The 21,245-nt window shown below is 40.5% G+C and overlaps 1 long non-coding RNA gene across 1 annotated transcript in view; it reads right to left on the bottom strand.

Annotated features, from left to right (window-relative positions):
- The window catches only part of LOC113966357, a 38,184-nt gene that overhangs the window by 8,408 nt on the left and 8,531 nt on the right, over nucleotides 1-21,245 (bottom strand). Inside the window, exon 2 of the long non-coding RNA XR_003533799.1 lies at nucleotides 1,924-2,058. This is a non-coding gene — a long non-coding RNA (uncharacterized LOC113966357). The remainder of the gene's footprint in view (nucleotides 1-1,923; nucleotides 2,059-21,245) is intronic.

A 21,245-nucleotide genomic window follows, 5' to 3' on the forward strand; every position in this document is an offset into this window, starting at 1 on the left:
TTTTTAATATTGTGGATTACATTTGTTTGTTTTTTCTCACCTCCATTTAAAAATGTAGCCAAAAATATAGATGATGTCTAGGAGAAAAAATATTCCAACTGAAAAAGAAGAGCCTAAGTTCCTAGTTAGGAAGAAATTCTTTACTGTGAGGGGGGTGAGGCACTGGCACAGGTTGCCCAGAGAAGTTGTGGATACCCCATTCCTGGAAGTGTTCAAGGCCAGGTTGGGCTGGGCTCGGAGCAACCTGGTCTAGCGGAAGGTGTCCCTGCCCATGGCAGGGGGATTAGATGGAGATGAGCTTTAAGGTCCCTTCCAACACAACCCATTCTATGATTCTGTGATGGTTCTCTGAAGTACTGGTGGGGTTTTTGCCAGTAGCCATAAAGGACAATGTAGTTCTACAACATGATGAGATGTTCGTTTTCTCTTTGCATATAATTTAGATCTTTGGTACCCAAGCAAGATAGAAAATAATTAGAAGTGAGTAGAAGGTTGAAATCAGAAGGAAATTGAGAAATTGAGGTGCAGCCTGAAATGCAGCTGTAGGAAAAGTATGTGAGGGAGGCAGGAGGAAGAAATGAGTAAGAAATAAAAAAATAGTAACAGCAGGAATAAAAACTGGAAGGAAAAAGACAAGGAAAAGGTGGGGTGGAGAAACATGGATGGTATGTAAAGTGAAATGACCTCTTAATCCTTAAGGCTTTCCTTTCAGGTCAGGATAAAAGAATCCCAGCAGGAAATGAATGAAATTTATGCCTTTTCAGATTTCACTGAGGAGAGAAGCTCCTGCACTATTTTGGCAACACTAAATTTACTTCAAAACATTTCCCTGCCCTTTACTCCCAAAGAAAATGTCAGCTGAGAGGAAAAAAAACACCAAGTCTCATCCCAAACTGCAGGTAGTCAGGAAGTGTACAAGTGACAGGGATGACTCACATCTTGTACATCAGGCACAGTGAAAACAGAAGACAGAACAGCAAAATAGGAAGACCAATGTCTTGTGGACTACTTGAAGTGCTTTAAATCTGTAGTTTACAAAACAGCAGGTGGGAATAGGTGTCTAGAAATAACTAGCCAATGGATAAAATGCCAAAGGATTTTTTATATTATTTTCCCCAAATCATATATTGCTTCAAGGGTAAAATACAGCTATTTTGGTACAGAGGTCCACAAAAAACACCAATAAAATGTTCCAAACCTCAAACCACTAAATCAAGCTGGCTGCCACCTCTCTCTTGGAAAGTTTTTCTTTTATAGACATATACTAAGCTGCTTGTCTACCACAGGGCAATATTTTTTTTCTCATATAAATGACCTCCACAGCAGTGTTTATACCACTTTTGTCCTGAGAAAGAATCGCAGATCCAGCTTTTGGGGCAGGTTCTAGAAAAACATGAATCATCTGAAGTGACATAAAGGCTATCCACCTTCTCTGGTCTTACCTCTTCAGCATAAAGAGAAAATACCATTATATTTACTGATGTGTTTTACATGTAAGAGGCAGTCCCAGGAGTAGTAACTCAGCTGACAGGAGCATTACCAACTTAGGACAGAATTTTCCAGCCCAGTCCTACGCCACTTCCTTCCTGCTATGGAACAGATGAAGTCAGCGTGTTTTGAATCCACATTTACACTCTGTCATGCACTATTCTGCAATAAGTGCTCCTTACAAACAAGGAGAGCTGCCCTATTCACAGTGTTGTACATCTGCTTGTTTTCAACCCTACCTATTTTGTGACTCCCTGCATGAAAATCACCCTCCACAATCAGTGGGATTGTCCACATTGTAAATAAAGCCATTATCAGTCCTGGCCACAGTACTGATCCCTGGGACATGGCACCAGGAATTCTCTGCCAGTTGGATTTTGTACGGCTGATCACCACCCTTTGAGCCCAGTAGTCCAGCCAAATTTCCACACCCACCTTATTGTCTCCTTATTCAATCCAGATCTCACCAATTTGGCATCCAGAGTACTGCAGGAAGTGGTGTCAAAGGACTTGCTGAAGTCAAGGCATACAGCACCCTCTGCTTTCCCCTTCATCACACAGCCAGTCATCCTGCCAGAGAGAGCAGAGAGGCTGGTCAGGCATGAGAATTAAATATTTCTTCTTCAAATAATCTTTCCTTCCTCTCTTCTTCTGGGGTGCAAACTAAACAGAGAAACACGTAAATCCCAGATTTGCCCAGTAAACGTGTATGCACTGCAATGTTACAGGTATACAATACTGTAACACCCGAAGTCTCAACATCAACATCTCTGAAGCAGTGTTTACACCTACAAGCAGTGTTTTAAAGAACAAACAAATTGTTTATCTGTGTGATAGACGTGTTCTGCCCTCTGATGAACACAAATCAATACCATTACTAATCAATGATGATCTCCAGGAGGTAGTGATTTCTTTCTGCAGTAGTTTTTGTTGGGTCCATTGGCATCTAGGGAACACTGCAGCTAGATGAGTGCTGCAAATCCATTGCAGTTGGAAAATTCACTGTAAGACAGTGACACAAACAAAAAGAAAGGTTATTTTCTTCTTCTATCCAAGTTCAATCAAAGAATAGTCAAAATACAGCAAACACCGTAGAGAAAATTAGATGAATTAGTTTCAGATGACTTGTCCCAATAAATCATCTTGGACCTCAACAGAATTGGACATGAAAATCTTTCTGAGTTTTCATGGACAATAAAGTTCTGCAAATAAATTTTGTGCCAAATTTCAGCAGAAATCTTTCTTATCTGTTTTGTCCAGATCATTCCTTATTCCCATAGGTTTGGCTAAGACAAAGGTAAATGACTTTCCACCATGTCTGATTCTACCTTAAAAGTTTCATACAGTTTCTGTTGTCAGAGCTGGGGAGATGCATGAGAGTCATCTGCCAGGATGGACTGACAGTGATCTGAATCTGCTCCTAAGTGCTGATTCATTTACGCACAAGAAAAAATGAGGCCAATTCCAGCCTGTTCCTAACACTGGGATGTCTTGGTGAACCCCAGCTCTCTGCCATGCAGCCTGGACAGGCACAGCTCTGGCCTCCACATAATAAAATCAACAACCCAAGAATGCTCTGGTTTTAAACCTTTCTTGGGGATGGGACCAGCCTCTGTTTCTGAGCTGCAGCCAGGGGAACGGCAGCCACAGCCTGGCAGATGTCCTCCAATGTGCAGGACAAACACAACTTCCCAGCCTCTTCCTTTCAAATACAGTGATGCCACTGGAATGCTTGCAGAGATGAATCCAGATTTTTTTAAAAAATCTCTTTGCCAAATGTAGACAACCTCATTAGCCAACTCCCTTGAGGGGGTTCTGCACTGATTTGAGTGGGAACTGGATTGAAGATTTATGAGTTTTCAAAACCAGGAAGGTTCAAGTGACTGCACTGTAATAAGGGAGCAGTGACAGATCAGGTCATCAGTTTTCCTTCTAAACTTCTGGGCATCCAGTTTGTAAAATCATAGTCTAAAAGTACACATCAAGCAAGTTCAGTCCCTCTGTAGACAAAACCAAAGCAGCAGGACATACTGAATCAGGCCTTTTCTGAGGTCATACCTGAAATCAAGCCTGTTGTAGTAGGGAGAAATACAAAAGCCTATTCACTGTCAACAAAGACTAGAAGCAAACCACTGCAAAAACAGTGCAGATGGCTAAATAAGGGTTTCTAGTGTACTGCTGCCTTATGTAAAAGTGTCCTACTCTGTCCTCCAACATCAACAGGAAACTGTTATGCGTCCTTCAGCCTGGCTTGAATACATTTTCATAGTACTGTCCTGTGTTGGTGCTTTTAAATTTAAATCACATGCAAAGTTAAGTGGTCTCTGATGATTCGGAGAATTTTCTTTCGAGTTCGTAGGTTCACTTTATTCCAGAAGAGGAAGCTGTTTTATTTACTTGCTCAGTACAGCATCAGCATGATGAGCTGGACAGCTTTCTAGCTGCAAATGGAAAGGTGCAGAGATTAGCACTTTCCCCCAATGGGGTGTTATGGCTCATATACCAAACAGCCCTGAACGGAGACGCTGAAGATGTTTCAGACCTTCAAACTGTAAAACTCTGTGTTAACTCAGATGAGTCTCATATTTTATTACTACAGATAAAACATACAATTTAATTAAACATGCACCTATAAAATGTATGGTTCAGTTAACTCTCAGCTTTATTTTAATACAATCTACCTAAGTAACTAATAGTAATGTTATGTAAAGAATTAACAGCTTTTCAAACCATAATACACCTTGGAGTTATGTTGTTTTCTCAATTTATAACAGCTCCAATTTTGAGCTCAGTTTCTGCTCACATCATCACTTAACCCTTCATCTTCTGTGCTCTTCCTCACTTGTTTATACAGTTTATCTTTAGACTCTATAACAGATCTATTACCACAGCTGTTTTCTGTATAATAAATGGAAGTGAATTTCAACCTGTATGCATCCGAACCCAAGGCTGGATTTTAAATAGGGGAGGTGCAATATTTAGAAGAATGGATATAAAGTGTTACAGCCAGAACACCAAGAGCAGTGGAGCCAATGGAAGTAAATTTGGGTCTGTTTTTTTAACTAAGCGCGTATTTGAAAGTCAAAGGAACATTATTTTCCTTAACATTTTAATCAGGACATTATTTTCCTATGTGCAACCAGATGCCTCAAGGATTCATCTTTTACCTTGGAACCCAGTGATTTTTTTTTTTTTAATCAACAAGCCTGAGCTGGGTGCTTTTCACCCTGATGCTGATATGACTTATAACTTCTGTTCTCAAAAGAAAATCTAAAGCATCGCTGTTGTGCACACAAATATTCGTATCCATTTAGCAAAGTCAAGAGATCTGATCTTCAGCTGGGATAAACAGAAAAAAATGAAAATACTACAGTTGTTGTGAACTAAATGAATTGAGCTGGAATATTGAATGAATTGAGCTTGGAGTATTATTCCAAGTACCTGTACTATTACCCTTTACCATACATTGAAAGTACTTTTTCCTGAAAACAGGAACCACAGACCTCCTTTCTCCAAGATGTTAATTTTCTTGGCTAAGGCAGTCTTAGAACATCCTCCTCCCCATACTTCAGCCATTTCTCCTCAGAAGTAAGAACAATAGCTAAACTTCAATAAATAATATTGGAGGGTGGGTTTTTTGCCAATGGAATAATGTTGATTGACTCAAAGGACAGCTCATCAAGTAATATTTTTCTCATCATCAGTCCCTCAGACTTCCAGGTAATGAACATACTTAAATAAGTTTATCAGAATTAGAAAATATTGTTTACCTGATACAAGAGATATTACTTCATTAATGAAAACATTTTAATTGGCATTTGACAGATGTTAAAGAAAACTCATTCCAAGGCTATAATTTTTCTATCCTGTAGAAGGACCAGTCATCAAATTATCTGACAGCAAAGTAACAGCAATAAAAATCTGTATCTTTACAACATAAGAATTCATCATTTCTTGACTGTTACCCTGAAGGCACATCAAAATCTTTTCTCAGTCAAAATAACTGGATAATTTTGAAAGTCATGTCTAGAGCCATAAATAAAATTTAAAAGCCCCCAACTTTTGTTGTAAGCCAAAAGAAAAAAAAAGTCTCATGAAAATTTCCCCTGAATTCTGTTTAGTAGAAAAATTTAAAGACAAAACCTGCTTTCTATAAGTGCTTGATAAGTGTTTAATTTCAAACTTGTGAGAACAGCTTTTATTGACTTATCTTTCCTCTGGTGTGCCTACAAACCAACCATCCACACCAACGCACAGGGTTAGGGAAACAATTGTAGTATTGGATAAAATCAATGTTTTCCTTGCCCTCTGCTCCCATTCCTCACCAGGCCCTCCCTATCCACCACTTTCCTAGGTGATGGGGGAATTAAAACTGACTGGAATGAAGGGCAGATAGATTTTTCCACCCAAACAGAATACTATGTGTTAGAATGATCCCAAAGGAGAAAAGAAATCCATATGAAAAGCAATCTTTTCTCCCTCGGTGTTTCATGTGGAGAAACAGTACTTCCAGCCAGTTCAGTCTGAGCGTGTTTGTGTGTGCATATTTAGAAATAAACGTATATCCTAGAGGCCCCCTACCCTCTAGACCTTTAGGTTTAGGTTCAAGAGATAGTAAGGCACAATACCTGGGGACAGGCAGCACCTACAATGATCATAACCATTTATTTAAGTGTAAACAAGCATTTTATATTGTGTTTAAAGGGAATGGCAGAATTTTCACTCCTACATTCGGCTTAGGCTTTTGTTTGAATGTCAATAATGTTCTAAAGTTATTCAGTTTTAACACAATTTAGTAGTTTAGGTTTTTATAATTGCAGTTTGAAAATGGGACACAAGCTTTTCTTCATGGGAGAGAGAAAGACTAACACTGAAGTCTCCTCCAAATCTCCATGTTTCTAAAACAGCAGCAAGCGTCCTCTCATCTCTGTGGTGCTCGGTGTACACAGCCTGTGTCCATCCTTACAGGTGCAACACCTGGTCGACACTTTTATCTATTTTGCAAAGAACAGACTAGATCCTGTTTCCTTTTGGACAGAACTGAATCAGCAAGAGAGAGACGGTATTCTCTGAAAGCTCTACCATAAAGTTCCACAAAATACAGCATAAAAATTCCTTCTTGGTGCTTTCATCCTGACCTCAACAGGTTTGCATTTGCACTAGAATTTTTTTCGGCTTTTTCCTATTTTCGTCTTCCTCCTTTCTCTTATATACAAAAGGGCAATAATTTCCAACAAGATTTACTACAAGTCCAATATTTATAGAAGCCCTAATGAAGTCATATCCAAAGAACCTTACCTCTCTTTTCTATCCTTTTTACACATAAAATAGTTATTTCATAAACATTAGCATGAAGAAGCAGACCATGAGTCAGGTATTGCAAAACATATACTAAAAATTGTTCAAGAATGTAGGGCCTTTCTAGCAACAACTCTTTCTTCTGTTTGATCCCTTAACAGGGTGGTGCAAAAACTAGGTTTATTTTCAATTGGACAGTGAGAGAAGCAAAAAGGTGCATGCACATATAATTCAGATATCTTCAAATATTTTCTTGATAGGAATGAAAATCTTCCACAGTACATTTAATTTTATTCAAAAAATGCCACTTGACTCTGTTGGAATCCCTAGACAGCCAGTGTCGGTACCACTGAGTCTATGTTACCCAGAAGCACAGGGTTAGAGCATTCAGAGGGAAATTTGAGGCACTAGAGGGAAAGGCAACACTAATATTCCCTTCAGGTCTGTGAATTTAGTTCCTCAGTTTTTCATTTCTACACCTCCCTCCTCTTACCCACCCTGAGCAAACTATTTTGATTTGGCCGTAAGGAACTGCTCATTTCAAATAACAAAACCCAGGCATTTCACCAAATTTATTCTTCTCTGGGAAACATTCAGCATCTCCTGGAGAGCAGTGTGCCAAGAGGGGCCTCCTTGTTGGAATCAGCACAGTGTACTCATGCAGAAGTAAAAATAGTAAATGCCCTGATTTTATGAGTACAGATCAGCTCAAGGATCAGGAGATAACAGATGCAGCTTGTGCCTCGGTTTGTGTTCCCAATACTGGCTAAACAACTCCCCAAACCACAGAACAAAACAAACAAACAAACAAACAAACAAAAAACCCAGGCTGACTCTTTCTGGGGGAAATAAATAGCAATCCTCTGCCCAGGGCAGGCATAAGGGCTTGTGTAGCACAACTCATCCTCTTTCACGTGAACTGTACACCTTTAAGGAGGTTCAGGGACTCTGATTCAGACAAGAGTTTGGGCTGTTGGGCAGCTGCACTGTCACCATCTGTGAATAACCCTTTCCAGGGCATTCTTGCCTGTCCTAACTGGCTCCTCCCTGCCATCCAGTCTCAGCAGAGAAGAGATGTGTCAGCTTGGCTTCTCCCTGGCTCTCCCCTCCACCCCACAGTGTGGCACTGGCAGAGGGGGCTGTCCTGCTTGGATGAGATATGTGCCCTTGGACCCCAGAGCAGTGCCATGCTGGAGGGGGAACCACGCTCTCTACAGGGGCGGCCTCAGGCGAGGCTTTCCTGGTGTCCTTTCTGACACTTGTCCTGGTGGGATACGAGGGCTTTAAATGGTCTGTGAGCCAGCACCTGGGCAAGAACCCAAGAGCAGCTGCCTGGAGGTAACTGGGGGGCTTTGGGACAGGGGTGGTGCCCTGGAGGTGTTTTACTTGGGCGCACTTGGAGTGCTTCCTGGAGGCTGCATGATAGATTCTCAGAGCACTCAAGCCAAGGTAGCCCTTAATAATTCAATAGAACAGCAAAGACATTATCAAAAGTATCTTTTAAAATTCATCATTCCCTGCTTCCTGCGCTCTGGGTGCATGTGTAGGGATCCATCACCAGGAATCACACAGCGATTAGTATCTGCCCATCAATATTAGCAACACATCTCTGTGTAACAGCACTTATCTCTTGTCTATGAGACATCTCAAGTGATTACATGCCTAGACTGCTTTACCAAGTTAAGTCTATGAAATAAATGTCCTGGCTAAGGTTTCCTAGACAAGACACACTAATCTTCCATTACTTTTCATGGAAAATGTGCGGCATACCTAGTCTGAACACCCAAACCCCTGGGGCTATGCTACAAAGCAGCAGCTTTGAACTTCCATGGAGCACTGACAGTAAATAGAAAGTTATGTATGTATAAGGCCCAAGCAGCAGCTACAAACTTGTAAAGGCAGGCTTCAATTCATTAAAACAAACTGTTAAGCAGAAAAGTAAATTTTGCAGGTGTTAGCCAGCATCAAATATTTTAAAGGTTTTTCCTAGTTGAGAATTAAAAAGTACATAAGAACAAAAGTCAACAGTCACATTTTTCTTAATTTCATATACCAGCGCATTATATAAATGACTGAGTCATTCCTTTCTTTTGTAGGCACTGTGAAATTCATTCATTTACACTCTTCATATAATCACAGAATGGTTTTGATTGGAAGGGACCTTAAAGATCATCTAGTTCCAAACCCCTGCTGTGGGCAGAGACACCTTCCACTGTAGCAGGTTTCTCAAAGCCCCATCCAAACTGTCCTTGAACACTTTCAATGATGAGGCATCCACAGCATCTCTGGGCAACTGTTCCAGTTTCTTACCACCTTCAGTGTAAAAAATCCATTCCTTCCATCTGACATGAAGCAACCCTCTTTCAGTTTGAAACCCTTAACCTGGGGCCTGGTAAAAAGTATCTATCATTTTTATAAGCCCCCTTTAGGTACTGGAAGGTGCTATAAGGTCTCCACAAAGCCTTCCCTTCTCCAGGCTGAACAACCCCAACCTTGTCAGCCTTTCTTACTAGGAGAGGTGCTCGAGCCCCCTGATCCTCTTCATGGCCCTCCTCTGGAGTTGCTCTGAACAGGTCAATGTCTCTCTTGTGCTGGGGACCTCAGAACTGCAATACTGTAAACAGGGGCTTACAGGGTGTAGTAGAGGGGGAGAATTACCTCTCTTGACCTGCTGGTCATGCTTCTTTATGCAGCTTTTTTCGGCTCCTCCTTATGTGACAACAGTCCAAGACCATACTTCCCTTTATCGTCTCTCACAGTGCTGAAAAAGCTTCACAGCAAACTAAGAACAAGAGAAGTTTCAGGGCTGTTTTTCTTTTGCTTTCAAGCTTCTTCCAGAAAACTCTATTGTCACTTTTTAAGTAGATTTCTAAGTGTTATAAAAACAGAACTGGGGATATTAAATCTTCACCAATTACTTCTAGAAAAATAACAATGTTATTTTTATAGCAGTCATGACAAACACATGGTGCATCTCAGCACGAAATGTGTTCCTGCTGCAAGCACCTGCCAGCTTTCACAGAGAATCTCAACATGGGGACTATGTATGTTTTTACAAAAGGTGTTAAGGCAGTTTTAGGCTCTAATGATTAAACAGATTTATCACAGAATCATAGAATGGTTTGCGTTGGAAGGGACCTTAAAGATCACCTCGTTCCACCCCCTGCCATGGGCAGGGACACCTTCCACTAGACCAGGTTGCTCCAAGCCGCGTCCAACCTGGCCTTGGACACTTCCAGGGATGGGGCAGCCACAATTTCCCTGTGCAACCTGTGCCAGGGCCTCATCACCCTCACAGTAAAGAATTTGTCTTCTCAAAAATTCTTTTAACCACTTTATAAATCCTCTGAGGCAAAGTACACTAGCCGCAGAGCAGAGACAATGACTGCTAAACAAGACAAAACACAAAAGTAACATTTACTTTTTTTCTGAATAGCACTGTGAAATTTAAGGAAATTCTTACTTCAGAAGGTTGAAGATAATGTACTGAGTATTGGTTATAATCAGAGCCTCATGGTAATTAGGGTGTTTATTAGGATGTGCTAAACAAACCAAGCTCAAGCCCATGAAGACAAATACCCATGTATTTATAATACAAAATAAGAATGTTGCCATCAGATGACTTGTAAGGAAAAAAAATTAAAGAAACAAGTGCATGTAGGATAAAATAAGTAAACAGTCTATTGCTTTAAAACTCACTGGATCACATGCATTAATGATATAGCTTTATTAAGATCAATTGAGTCATATCATGAATGGAGTGGTTAATTGAACAGAAATTATGAGGGGAAATTAGGTCTCTTTTTTTAAAAAAAAGGAAAAAGCAGGCTATCCTAAGGAAACAATGAACAAAATAAAGTTTAGGAGTACAGAAAGCTTATTAATTCATTTTTATTGAATGAATAGGGAAACATTATTTGTGGAAGTTGGTCATGATACAACCTGCTTGTTTATGTTTCATGAACCCACAGGATCCTTAATGAGCTCTCATTAGGCAGCTTCTCCACTCCAATGAACTCCATGAGCAGAGAAACAGAGGTAGTTGCTTGCAGTCCAACTGCACTGAAGCTACTCAGCTAGAAACCACCCTCCTATCGTAAAAAATTATAACCCATAATGAATCATTTCAGTAATATGATAATGAGTTACTGATCATGAGTTGCATCATAACAATTCTATGCACAAAATCAGAAAATTTAAGTCATGAGGAAATTAAGTAGAAAAAGTGGAAGAGACAGGAGCTAAGCAGCTACTCGGACTCACCTCCCTTTCCTAAAGCAACCCTAAACAGCTTTGTGAATGCTGGAAAGAAGTAGCATAAAAAAGCTGTTATATGACTCATCATTGTGTGATGCTCATCACAAGTGTGAACAATTTCTTAATAAGCAGTGAGAAAGCAAAGCAATACTAGTAAGAATCTGACATATGCATCAAGCATAAAATTTCTGTACCTTGCGTGGCATGTGATTCAGCAGAACAAACAGATTCTGATGCATACAGTCCTTAAATCTGTTATGTCTCAACCCATCTGCTACCTTACATGGGGGCCTGAGATATTTGTCTTCTTCCTTCAGCGCACTGGTTACCCACATAGATGGTAGGACACATGGCAGGCAGGAGGCTCCTCTCAGCTGTTTCATCCCCGTCCTGCATACACAAGTCAGATTATTACGAACCCTGTGATCCAAATCTTGAGCAATGGGATAAGGGCAAGCTGGGAAAATCGTGTTGCACAGGTGGTTGTATCATTCCAGACCTCCCCTCTTCAATTCCTAAACTATTAATATTAAACATTTATAAGTGTGTAACAAATGAAATTGTTATTTGCAAAGCATTTTTTCAGCTACGCAATTTAATACATTGATGAATTAGCAAACAGAGGGAAACAGAAAATAAATTAGAACATCATACTTCTGTTTACATTAAATGGTCACTTGTATTAATGTTTATAGCTGGTTTATCAGAGGGCAACATCCTGTGATTCATTATTCATCAATATTAATGAACTTATTGTCCTTTAATTTTGATGAAGATTTTTGCTCACAACGTAACTCCAGTACAATTTTTGAAGGATGTTTTGAGAGCGTCAAGGAGCTGAAACTGGAGACTACCACTGACAGGGGAAGAACACGTTACAGAGAAGACATGTCCCTGTGTTCCTAAATAAAAACACAGGTAAATACCAACAGAAGTTGTTTTATTTACTGTCATTAAATCAACAATAAATGCACCTCCTGAAACCCATACTTCAGTAAACACTCACAGAAGGCACTGGACAACCACTGGCAGACCTGGATGTGTAGTGGCTGCAGGCCTGGTAGGAAAGGCGGATGCTGCTAATACCCTTTGTTCTATAAAATATCAAAGCTCCCATTCTGCCAGGGCCTGTTCAGTCTACTTACTTCAAGAGAATGGTCTGATTCCCAGGGAATGGCTGTCATCCACGGGGGAAGAAAGGAAAAGAAACCTTAATTCATAGGGATTTTCAAGACCTGATTTTCTGAGAAACCTGACCTGATCCCAGAGCTGGTCCTGCTTTGAGCACAGGGTTGGATCAGAGACCTCCTGGGGGCCCTTCTAACCCAAAGAATTCCATGAGAAAGGAGACATAGGAACAAGGAGCCATAACTCTTGCAACAGAATGCAGAAAAACTTTTCTTGAGGGATGTTTTAAAAGAGAAAACAATCCTTGATCTATTCTTGCAAGGAAATAAAGATTCTAGCTGGAGGAAGACGTGGAGCGACAAGTAAATTCCAGAGCCCTAAAGAAGCAGAACTTGTGTCATACCCTTATCCTAATTTTCTTTAAGATTATATTCAGACAAAATACAGACTGAGGAGCTGTATCATTTTCGGGTCCCTTCCATGGTACCCAGCTCTTCCTACAGCAGCATGTGAGAAGCCAGTAAATACCACTGCTCCACTGAGGCCAAGAGCCTAGAAATTCACTGGGGCATCATCCAGTTTGTGAGGACACTGTGGTCCCAATGCTTGACATCAAAACAAACATCAAATAAACAATTAATTAAATAAATAACCCTGTGGTCTTTCTTCTCACTTGCAAAACTCAGTTTTTTATGTAAAACACCATTTATGTCTAGTCTGCATAGGTGAATAGGAACAGGAGCCTTACAAACCCAATTTTAGGTCACATAAAATAGGTTTTAGGTAACTAAATTGCATTCTGGAGTGCTAAACATTGTGATGTTTTTCTTATACAGAGGCTGCTTAATTGGATTCCCTGGACCACAGCAGCCCAGCTCTGGAGTCAGAGGTGACTGCTGTGAGAACATCAGAAGGCAAAGCAGGTTTTTGATATAATATATCGTAACTCGGTGACCTTTTTGGTGGAATGAGAGATAAAAAGACCTGTTTAACTGACTCACATGATGTCTGATAGCTGAAGCTAGAGAATTTCAGGCAAAAACACACATTTCACTGGATGAAGGGTGTTCATTCTCTATCCAAGCAAATCTGTGAATCAACATTACATGTTTAGAAGGTACGTTCAGGCAGAAGGTAAAGATTTGATGCAAAGAACCATTTGGTAAAGTTATTGACTGAGCTGTGCAAGATGGCAAATTATTCCAGTAATGCCTTCCAGGGCACTAGTCATTTTGCTCTCAGCAGTGTTATCACCCCCAGTTCACTACCACTAAAACCTGTATGAAACAGAATTTCAACCAGAAAGCAATAATCAGGCCTTTTCTTCACAGACTGGTCTCTTTTTCAGAACCTAATCTGTGAAATAAATAGATCAAATCCCCTCTTGTTTGATCCTTTCTAAATCCTCTTTTCCTCATAAGGGGTCCATTCCCATTTTCTCTGTGAATATCCCCAAATAGCTCTCCTAGCCGGGAAGTACAAATATCCCTCCTCTGCAAGCTGCCACCTTGTTCTATAAACGTTTGTCTGGGCAGCCTCTCATTATTCACAGCTTTGGGTAATTCCATCTCCATTAGTGCTTATTAAGCCACAAACAGGAACCTTAAACACCATTGTATGGATTGTGTCTCTAAAATAGTCCTTAACCATATTTTGGCACTTTTTTTTGCTCTATGTGCTAAGATTAAATGCTGACTTCAGGACAGAATTCTGTCCTTGTCTGTCCTGTTGTAGAGAATTTTGATTGTCTTGATAGTTTTGTAAAATAAACTGTGTAAGTACCAAAGATGTCAGACTGTTTTGACTTAGGGCAAGGCTGTTGCTTCCTGAAAACTCTTCTATGCTTGGATGAGACATTATGACAGTGGAGAAAAATCCTTTAAAATTATCACAACACTGTGCCTTCTAGAAATCATTCATTTGTACATAATTCCAAAGAACTTTGCCTGTTTGCCTCCATTTCCTACAGTTAAAAATTGGAGATACTTGGTACAGACTTGCATATTCTGTTACAAAAAGCAGTCTACAATGTTTCATTTCATTCTTTTACGTTCCCTCTTTCTTCAGGGGTACTTCTTGAAGTTCAGTTTTGTTTGAATATAGAAGAGTTGTAATTCCAACTCAGTGGCTATTATTCAAGTTTCCTATTTCATATATCATAAAGTAAATGCTAGAGACTTCATGGATAAGCTTTGGTTAAAAATGTTAACATTATAGGCCCTGGGCAATGTGCAATTTTAGGATTGAAGACCACAGTAGAGCTTTCTCAGGATCTATATTTTCTTCAGTGGTGTTAGTGGTCTGAGGTGGCCCCAAGCCTTTCCATCTCCACTATCAGTTTATCACCATGTAAAATACACCTCTGCAACATGGGATCATGTTGCATGGCATTCCACTTCTAATGGAAAAAAAGGATTTCTCTGGCACTGATCTCCAACCAGTTGCAATGGCACGCCTGAAAGGGCAGCCAACCTCAAGAGAGAACACAGGGCAAGGGAGGGCTCAAGCTTCTTAAAACTGCTTTGTCTCTAGAGAAAATAGTTTTAAAAGATGTGATTCAATCCAAATACTTCATGTATGGTGTCTTCAGTAATATGATTCAGCTGAAAACATTAAAAGTAGCAAGATAAAATTAGAGTTTAGAAATGTCCAGTTCAATAACGATGTTTACGGTAGATTCAATCCACCTCCTTTATCCCCATTTCTGTACACAAGCATAGATGCTGATTTAGCAAAGCAATAAAACCATGCCTAATTTTAAGCATGTGAGGAGTCCCATTGGGTTCAAAGAGATTATTCATATGCTTAAGTACATTGCTGAATCAGTGCTGAAATGAAAATAGTTACATAATTACAGGATTATATGAACATAGAGTTGCAAATGTGATGTTTAAAAGAGAAAGGCTAATTTACAGGATGATAGGAACATTTAATTGCAGTTTAGAGATGGAAGGAAATCCAGAACCATAAATGATGATACAAAACACAGCATGTCTTTTACCATCACCGTGGCATCTTCAACTTGGAAAGCTTAAACTGAGAACCCAGGCAGGTGCAAATTTTCACATACAGCCTTTGTACATTCCCTTCTGTACTTGTACACTTCTAAATAAAAATATCTGCTTTTCAGCATTCTTGGGTTTTTACTCTAACCCAACACTAGTTCCACTGCACTGTAATATGAGGTCATAACTGAATTATTTCACAAGCCATTCCACTATCCCAGCTATAGGATCAGACACTTCTGACAGACTACTGGGCTATACTGCCTTTTTTTGTTTTTAAATCATCTATCACTGATTAAACTCATACTCACAGATTTTAGGGACTTAAGATCCAGAGCTCAGTTCCAAATCTACCAACAGTAGAAGGCAGCCCTGCCCTGCAAGTAGGGACTATCTCATCTTGCCATAGTGGGTGACGTGGGTGTCTCCCACTTCCCACAGCACCCTTTTCTCACAGGTTTCCATTTTCTCTTCCTACAGGGAAGGACAAGTCACTCATGAAACACTGAGCCTTCTCTACTGCAGATGGCAACATAATGTGTTCAGACAAAACCTTCACAGAGACTGCTTTAGGTCTGCACAGCCTCCAGGAAGTGAAGATAGATGCATCATCTACTGACCCAATAAGGGCCCTGTTTGCAATTCAGAGCCTTCAATGGTGGTCTAAGGATCAGAAAAGAAAACCTTTGTGTGCCTGCATCCCATTCCCCTCCGGTTTTCACATCCCTCAACTGTGCCTACAGAGAGGTTTCTCCCTCTCTTCTGTTTATAACCCACAAGCAGCTTCTGAAGGGAGAGATCTACAATTATATATGGAAAGCATGGCCCCAGCCTATCTCCTGAGTCACCTCATGCTGCTCTCAGTCATAGCCAGTTAAGTCAGAGAGGCTGCATCAATGCAAGCCTACAATTTGAGCTCAGTTCTGCTGTCGTGCACACCCAGCTTCCTCAGCTGGTGACTAGAGACGAGGCCAGCAATGTCTAACAACATTAATGAGACTGGAGGCTGTGACTATATATAACAAGTTTGTAAGGCCCTGTTCCCATGGCTGTTTCCTTCCTCTTTAATTCCACACCACTGCATAACACTGACACCATTCTACCACATACAGCACTTTTTCACAGGGTTCAAATGTGGACAGGCCACTTCTCTACTTTGCTGACCCATATCACTTGCAATAAACTTTGCTAATCTATGTCTGTGAGAGGGTAGAATAAGACAGTAAGCCCACGGAAAAATCTAGTGCATGAAGAGGAAGCAATTGGAACACTCCTTTGTTTGGTTAGCAGGCAGAACAAGTTTGGGGTGGGTTTATGAGAATACCTGAGATGCATGATACTTACTTTTATTTGTTCTTCAATTCTATTGAGTGTGTGCTCTGAAAGAACACAGGGCTATCAAAGCAGCCCACAACAGTAAACACGAAACAACTTCACAACAAAGGCTTAAACTCCATGCCAATAAGAAATATACTTGCAGAAAATCTTGGTAGTGTTAAACTATATCACGCCTCACAAAATGGTTTCCCAAACATATAAATATGCGGAAACACTAGCACAGATTGCCACAATCAACTGATGTCAAGATGATTTTCCCATAGTAAAACAGAAATATTCAAAGCTTTCTGACAGATACAAGGTGTTTTACCCTGTTAAAGAGCATAGTGTCAATTTTCCACCATTTAAACCAAAGTTTTTGAAGGACAAAAGCCATTTTAGAAGACAGAAACAAGTTACTAAGTTTCAGAGCACAAACCTGGCACTGAAAGTTGCTCTTTCATAATCCTTGTTACGCTACTGTGACTTCAGTCCTTAGTATCCCTCTGTTCCTGAGACAGAGGATCACATTCACCTCTGGAGTTTCTGGAGTTACAGACTCGTGACTGTGCTCTGAGAGTAAATCCCTGTACTTGATACTCTGTCTTCTCACGGTGTCGTGTAAGAATAGATGATTGGACAGATGATGGGCACTTACCTTTGCTAAAGAGTATTTTTGCTCAAGTATGTGAGAAAAGGTTTGCCAACATTTCCCAGTGGAGTAGAACTCCTGAGGAATTAGGGAAGTCTGAGAATTTGTGTATGGTTGACTTTCTGCTGTTTCTATCCCCCGAGTTACTACCTCTAAACAGTGAAAAGGGGTCAGTTTTGCTGGGAATAAATTGCCTGTTATGTTTGGGGGAAAAAAAAAAAAATCAAAGCCAGACTGGAGCAGCAGGCATTTCTCAGCAGGAGAGGACCACGGCAGTGGGGGACCACTCAGCCCAGGCCTTCTGCCAGAACTGCACAGCAGCTCCATGAAACAGCCAGGGATTTCTCCAGGCACCCATGCACACATACACAGACCTTTACTGGAATGCGACGTGACCCCTGCTTACATTTTAAACTCACGTCTGAACCACGAAGTCTTAAAGCAGCCTAACTTGCACAGACACAAGACCTGGGGAGTTCAAAGGAAGTGATTTTCAGTTTTTAAAGAATTCCTAATCATCTGATACTGTCCCCAACAGAAACACAGTGGCAGCACCCTCATCTTGATTACAGGAATTGCTGCTCCAGCAACTGGCAACAGAAACAAAATGGCATTGTGTGGTCAGTCAGGAAACAAGGAGAAAGTTTTGAGATCAATTCCAGCTAAACTCCACAGCTCAAGTTTAAAGCTCCAAATAACAATTCCCTGCAGCCTGGGGCCTGCAAGCACTGAATAAAATTTAAAAAATGAAAAACAGTTCCCTTGAATTCGTTCAAGCAAGTAGTTTCTTAAAAAAAATGAGTAATGCTGTTTCATGAAAAAAGAGGGAAAACACAATATAATAATCCTCACTTGTGAAATAAGGGTGATTTTCACATTGTGAAGCCAAGTGTACTGTCTCCATAGTTGTACTCTGATGTCAAATACTGTCTTAGGCAAGTGTCCTTGTTCTGCTGCCCCAGAAACATTAATCCCAGCAAGAACCTGAGCAGCTCAGTATTCTTGAGGCAAGTTGCCTTATTTTTTTATTCCTAATTATTTTCTAATACATGCTAGGTATTTATGCAGTAAGGAAACACACCCTTTTAATCTTCCATTATTTTTCCTAGTGCTACCATTTTTTAAAATTTGAAAATGACTACAGTAGTGGTTTCAAGAAAAATTGGCAAATTACAAACAAATCTCTCAAAGCTACATATGTTAAGACAAAGATATGTACAAACACAATAATCTTGCGATTCTTTGGTTTATTTCAGTAAACTATGATTAAAAGCTTCTTACATGGTTTAAGTAATTGGCTAAAATAATTGTGGAACAGTCCTAGTTCCTATGTGAAGTCAGATATATTTGAAGTAATTTCTATGACAAAAGGGTTAGCTGAAGGAAGAAAGGGAAATTCATCACTTGAAATGTTCTTGCTCCAACTTGGAAATACCCTTGGTACATAATCCCATCATCAAATCTCAGTGATTTGATTACTGAACATCAAAGGTCCAACACAAATTACCTTCCTTCTGCATAATAGGTTCTTTGCTCTGGAATTAGAACAAGTTTTTAGGAAAAAAAACCAAATCCAAATGAGCCTTGCAGAAAGTCTGGTATATCCATTTTTAGTGAGCTTTCTTCACCCCATGAGAATGAGCCTACAGAACCCCAACTGACTGCAAAAGAAGATCAGTGAAACCCTTCTAACCTGGCAATTACTTTTGATTAGCAGAGGGCACTTAAGGAAACACGATCATCAGCTTTGCCTAGAAATTTTGTTCTAGATTTCAGCAGGAGAGAGGTGAGCAGTGCACCAGCAGCTTAAAGGTAACAAGGGAATCATAGAAGGGTTTAGGTTGGAAGGGACCTTAAGGATCACCCAGTTCCACCCCCCCTGCCACGGGCAGGGACACCTTCCATTGTATCAGGCTGCTCAAAACCCCATCCAACCTGCCCTTGAACACTTCCAGGGATGGGGCAGCCAGAGTTTCTCTAGGCAACCTGTACAGTTGTCTCATCACCTGCACAGTAAAGAACTTCTTCCTGATATATAATGTAAACCTACCCTATTTCAGTTCAAAGCCATTCCCCCCTTGTCCTGTCACTATATGACCTTGTAAAAAGTCCCTTTATGCTTTTCTTTTGGAACCCCTTTAGGTACTGGAAGAGTGGTCTAAGGTTTCTCTTGGCTGTCCTTCCTAAAGAGCTTGTATACTTCCATTCCAGCACTTCAGTCATAGGAGCCATCCCACCACATCCCTGTGATGCCAGTAATATTGTAGCCCTGTTAGTCCTTATAGCCATGCTAATGTAACATTAATCATTATAGTACTCCTGAACGGGTGCTTTTAAGGTCCCTCATTTGCAACAAGGCAGGATGGTTTTCTCCCTTTTTATACATCTATTTTAAGAGAAGATTAGAATCTTCTTGAAATAAGACCTGATGAAAAGTAAATAAAGCCCTTTATCAGCTCTGGCTACATTCTGTCTCCTTAATCATACTTCTATTTCCAGTATACATCTGTCAAAGATCAAGTGCTATCCCAGCAGATTAAAAACAGGCTCCCAAAGCTGACACAGAGAGGCTGATCACGCAGGTTGTCTGTATTTGTGGTCTCCAGCGACTTTTCATCCTCAGCTTCGAGCGATGGATGAACCATGGTTGCTGCAAGGTGGTGACAGACCAGGCATCAACAGCCAGCAACATCCCAGAGTGATATCCCACAGAAAGTGCAACCTGAGCATTTTTCGGGAAAAATGGATGAAGCTTGTGACAAAGCTCCCCTCAGCAAGACATATCTCAGCAGCCAGGAACGCTCTCTCTGGCAATTCACAGAGTCCACCTTCCCTTGTTTTTGACAAGCCATCAACATTCTTCTGGCACTGAATTATATTTGGCTGTGTGGCAGCATCTTAGGGAGTTACAGTGAAGCTCTGAGCACATCTAGTGAGGAAATAAATGGTGCACAGAATGCCATAAAATCTCTTACGAACACACTGCTGGGCCAGCCAGCAGGCCCATCTGAGCAGCAGGTGAGAGCTGTGAGGGATCTTGGTATTCCAGGCAGAGACTGAGCAACAAAGTTATTCCCTTCAATCTGCAAACCTCTGGGTGTCAGAGGAGGTCCAGGCTATGCAGGGACAAGGGAAAGCTGAGCTTCTTCTAGCTATCCCTGACTACACTTCAGGGACACTGTTCACATCTCTGTCTTTCAGGATAAGTGATATAAATTATAAGTAAAAGAATGCAGTGTATTAGCAGAGCAGAGATTGCACACCCCTATAACACACTTCTGTTCCAGGTCACCTACATGGTGTGTTTTGAGCTCTCCTCCACAGCCCCCACCCCAAAGCACAAATTGAGATCCATCACTGAAGCTTTCATGAATCTCTCCTTATTTCTTTCTTCTATCAGCCCACATGTAGAAGCCACTTTGTTTACCAGCAGAAAGTAGCATTTCTCAACAATCCATTTTACTTTGGATTTTGTTTAGGTAGACCTTCCAACAGCTCCAAAGAGCTCACTCTTACAAGAGACAGGTCTGTCTCCTAAAGTTTGAGTGAGGTCTGCTACATCATCAAGTAAAATTATAGCATGATTTGTAGTTAAGATCTTTAATGACAACTTAGGCATGGGAGAAATTACGGAATTAGAGAGATATATGAGCAATATTTCCTTGTCTGTCCTGGTGACAGAAAAACTGCATAGCCCGAGCATTTATATATCACAGAATATTGTGAATTTTGTACAATAAATCAAGGTCATCTAATCTTCATTGCTACTTAGGACACCTATGGATTTTGGAAGCTTTATGCTCCCCTAAAGATAGATTATCAGTATATTGTGCAAAGAACTGAAGTATTGTGCATAAAACTCCAGCAAAGTTAGTGAAAGTTTTGGAATGGAGCATTTTTTTGGACAGCCAAGGTTTCACTCCACTTTGTACTTCCATTAGTATAGACTAGGACATCAACAAAGCCAGCCTAACTCCATGCTCATTCATTAATAGAGGGCTGTCCTATGAAGGCGTCACACAAACAGGAACATCCTGGAGAACTGGCCAGAAAGAAAAAATGTCATACTGAAGTGCCACAAAGTCCCTGAAGTAGCACCC

Source organism: Neopelma chrysocephalum, unplaced genomic scaffold, assembly GCF_003984885.1.
Source record: "Neopelma chrysocephalum unplaced genomic scaffold, ASM398488v2 Primary Assembly neopelma1_60, whole genome shotgun sequence".
In the NCBI taxonomy this organism is placed as follows: Eukaryota; Metazoa; Chordata; class Aves; order Passeriformes; family Pipridae; genus Neopelma; species Neopelma chrysocephalum.